The sequence below is a fragment of the Numida meleagris genome, chromosome 32 (genome assembly GCF_002078875.1).
Source record: "Numida meleagris isolate 19003 breed g44 Domestic line chromosome 32, NumMel1.0, whole genome shotgun sequence".
NCBI classification, from domain to species: domain Eukaryota; kingdom Metazoa; phylum Chordata; class Aves; order Galliformes; family Numididae; genus Numida; species Numida meleagris.
In genome coordinates, this window is record NC_034437.1 from 326,102 (window position 1) to 330,662 (window position 4,561).

Consider the following 4,561-nt stretch of genomic DNA (forward strand, 5'->3'; position numbering starts at 1 on the left):
GGCCCGCCTGGCGTGCCCGGTCCCAGCGCGCCGGCCCCGGCAGCGGCCCCGCCGCCGCCACCGCTGGGAGTCACCGACTGGAAGCCCGCCCGCGCCGCCATCTTCTCCAGCACAAAGGGGAGCGGGCCGGAACCGGAGCTCGGTGATAGAGAGCGCGCGGACACCGCCCCAGAGCGGCACCGCCCGCAGAGAGCGCCCCCTTCTGGCGGGAGGAGCTGTTGGTAGCGGTGGGGAGTGGGGTCTGGGAATGGGGGAGGGACGGGGCCCTGGGGGTTCAAGGATCACTGTGGGGGAATGGAATCTTAAGGGGAGTGCACAGGGTTATGGAAGGGTCCTTTGGGGGTGCGTAGGCCATGGGGAGGGCGGTGGGAGTGGGCAGGGTCCTGGAGGGGGCAGAGGGTTTGGAGAGGGCTGTGGGAGGGTATAGGGTTTGGGGATTTCGGAGACCACGGAGGGGATGGGGTCTTTATGGGGGGGGAATGCAGGAGGTGTGGGAAGGGGCAGTGCCCTGGGGAGGTGCATGGACCGTGGAGGGATGTGTGAGGGTGCAAGCAGGCTCATGGCATCGAGCTTCGATGCTGTGACTGAGTGGGGATGGGGGTGCCCTGGGTCCCCCATTCTCACAGGTGCTCTGTGCCCGTGTCTGGGACTGCTTTGCTCAGGGTTGGAGACACTCGGGGGAGGATTCCTCCCTCCCTCAGCAGCTGCTGCAGAAGGCACAACGCTGAGTTAAAGGCCGCTTTTTGCAAGTATTAGCATTAGTTTCCCTGTCCCTAGGGCGCTCATCCGTGTGGTTGTTCACAGAGCAGAGCGACCTGCATCCAGCCTGCATTAATCCATGAATAAAAACCAAGAGAGCAGTCACACCACAAGTATTAATTAAGCAATTAATGATGATCAGGGGCCATTTAGGAGGCTGTCCTGTACAGTGCATGGCATTGTTGACTGAGGAGAGAAGTGGGGGGATGTTGGCACGTTTTCTGCCAAATTTGGTGTTTCCTGACCTCGATGGAAAACATGATGCCGTGAGCACAGCCATTAGCTGTTGTCTCAGCATCCGTGTGTCCGTGCAGTTAATGTAATGCCACCTCCGACAGCCTTGGCGCCCGGCTGCCTTATGAAATATTCATGGCGAGGAGAAGCGGTAGAACTTATCTGCTCCGTATTGTTCAGATGCAGCAACTTCAAGTGAGGCTTAAAGCCCGGCAGGAGCCTCTGGGCAGGCTGGGAAGCGGCTGAGAGGGACACATGGAAGGAGGGAAAGGAAGGGCTGAGCTGAGAGATGGACTCTCTCCAGCAGTTCCCTGTCTGCCCGGAACTGGGGAGCTCAGCACTGGGCCCAGTGCTCCAGTTGTGGCCTCCCCAGGGCAGAGCAGAGAGGAGGAGCACCTCCCTTCCTTGCCCTGCTGGTCATGCTCTGTGCAGTGCACCCCAGGGAACCATTGGCCTTCTTGGCCACCAGGGCACACTGCTGGCTCATGGTTACCCTGTTGGCCACCAGGAGACCCATGTCTTTCTCTGCAGAGCACCTTTCTGGCAGCTCAGCCCTTGTCCTCTCATTCAACCCACACTTAAGAGCTGCAGAGTCCTAAGAGATCCCACAGTGCATGAGCTGAGTATGGTGTGGCCCCAGCTCCCTCTCTCCAAGGATGCTCCCTTGCCAGTTCTCCTTGTCCTCTGTCATTAGCTGTGTTTCATAAGAAGCAGGGAGGGGAAATGACCCCAGTGTCTCCTTACACTTGTCCTTTCTCCTTCCCTCTGCCTGAGGGTTTGCTTGGTTCACTGCTCAGTGAAATGCTACCCGTGCACCTTCGTTTCCTGCACCTGCTGGCATGAAGCAGCTCCGCTGAAACCTTCCCCAGCCTGTGTGGCTCTGGCTCCAAGCAGCCGAGCAGCATCCAGGGCTGTGTAATTATAGCCCAACGCCTGTTTCTGCTGGCAGCATTAGCAGAGAGCAAGTGGTAACCAGGAGTTATTGCTGTGGAGGAGAGGAGGTGATGCTATCTGTGCCGCCGCTATCTGCATGGTGTGTGATTAATCCTTGCTCTGTAGGGTTTCAGCAGCCACACAATCAGTGGTGTGCAAGCAGGTGCTTCCCAGTAACCTCAGGCTGAGGCGTGCAGCACCTTGTCCTCGCGTGCATTGTCAGTGATGCTTCCTGGGGAGTGTAATTAACTCCTTGTCTTGTGCGCAGTGTGCACCAACGGCCGTGGATGCACACTCTGCATGCATCACACACCTTGCAATCCCCCCAGCTGTTTGCAGCCCATCCCTGTAATCCTGAGCAATGCAAGGATCCTCGTTCCTGCTTTGATGGTGCCTGGACTGCGTGCGCATTGGAGCCTGGAGTCAGAAAATGTGCAACTTGTCCACTGCTCATGCTGGGTCCTGTCTGGCTCCTGGCCATGCACCCATCCCTTGCCTATTGCTGGCTCCAGGGCTGGGAACTGCTCTGGCTGTGCTGCTTTTGGTGTCCCTGCACCCCTCTTCGAGGCTATTCCAGGCTGTGGCCCGCACAGTCCTTCCAGCAGCAGCAGAGACCTCGGGCAGAGGCTGAGGATGCAATGTGAGTCTGTGGTGGATGGAGCCCAGCATGTTCATGGGTTGCTGGGGAAGAGGCTGTGGGGCTGGGGCTGCTGCCTGCCCCTGCAGCAAGAGCTGCTGAGTGCCACTGCAGAGGTAGCGAGCATAGTGAGCTGCTCTGGCTTCACAGTGTCTGGCTGCAATTAATTTAGGTTCATTAACTCCCTTCTGGGCTTAGCTATATCATCCTGTTCCTATTCAAAACCCACCCTGTGGCCTTTGCAGCACCCGCTCTGGCAGAGAAGGACTGGAATAGCAGCAAGTCTCTTCTCGTTTGAATGCATACCACCCATCTGCCATTTCCAGGAGCAAGTTTGGCATTTCAGCACTCCCTGCCCACTGCCCATTCGCTATTATTCAGTCTCCATGGGGTCCCTAAGGCTTTTTTGGATGCCCAGTGCTGGATCTGGCATGCTACTTTTGTTCTTTGCAGCTAGAAATCTTAAGGACAGAAGCTGTTTACAAATGGCTTGCACTACAGCTGCTCCTAACTTGGTTAAATTAAAACCAGGTAATATTTGAGTCGGTGACTTGTTTCTGCTGACCTCAGGTGTCTGTCTCAAAGCACAGAAGCGTTGGAACTGTCGAAGATCAGCAGCTGCATAGATGTGAATCCTCCTCCCTCTGCTTGGGAGCAGAAGTCGATTCCCATCCTCCAGCCCCAGCGCATCTCTCTGGTGCGCTCATGGTGGTACAGGACCAGGGATGTGAGGCTGGAGCCCATCTGGGTACCAGGGGCTCACTGAGGTACCGGAGCATTTCCCGCAGCACAGACAGGCTCGGTGCTCATCAATTTTATCATTCTTTATATCGTCGTTAAGAGTAGCAGGTATTGATGTACAATGCATCTGTCATCTTATTGTGCTTCCTATGAAAATGTGTGTACATAGTACAGATACCAGAGAGAATTCAACACTTTATACACTTGAAGGCATTCAGAGATCAGTAACAGAAAAAAAAATGGCACAAGAACAAGGCCTAAATGCTACGGAATGGATATCTACATTGATATGATGCATGTATAGATATATATATATATGTACACATATATATATAGTCATATATATTATATATAAGAAATATAAAATGCAGATGGCATAATAGAAACAAACCAAAAATTGTATGTTCCAACAGGCGAGCCTCAAGGTCAGATCCCAGCCCCATCTTTAAAAGCTTTAACAGGTGGAAAAGGAAGCAAATAAATACATGAAATGCAATGAAACATTAGGAAAAATCCATAAGAAAATTTATGGATGCGGCCGACCTTTTGTCTTTGGGTGATGGCTGGATAACAAAGGACTGACCCCCAGTTCCTAATTTTGGTCAGGAAGCAAATAATAATAATGAGGATAATAATGAAAAAAAAAAAAGTAAAAAAAAAAAAGAGTTTAGAAATAATAACTACTAAAAAGACTTATTGCAAAAGCTCTTAAAGAGAAGTAGCACTTCAGCCCCAGGAGGGCTCTTGCTTGGTTGCGGGGGGGGGGCTGGGGGCAGCTGATGGCCCCACTGCTGGGGGGGGGGGCTGGGGGCAGCTGATGGCCCCACTGCTGGGAAGGGGCAGCGATGGGGAACAGCGGGGGTCCCGGGCCTTGAGCCTCGATGGTGCCCAGGGAACATGGCCCCCAGGGTTGGCTGTTATTGGGGGTTTGGGGGGGGTGGGAGCCTGCAGCCCTGTGGACCGTGTGCCATGGGGTGTCCCTTAAGCCTGTCCCCTTGTTGATGCTGGGGCTCCTATGGCTGCCCAGGCAACATGGTGCCAACAGGAGCCAGAGCTTTCCTTATGCTTTTCTCCTCGAGGATGGTTGTTTTGGGGGCTGCATGGAGGGAACCCCAGATTTCCTGGGGACTGTGGGGCAGTGAGGCCACACTGTGACAGGGCAATGAGGCCCCATGCCATAACAGGGCCTTACACCACAACAGGGCCATGAGGCCTTGCACCATGATGGGGCCCTACACCATGACAGAGCCTCACACC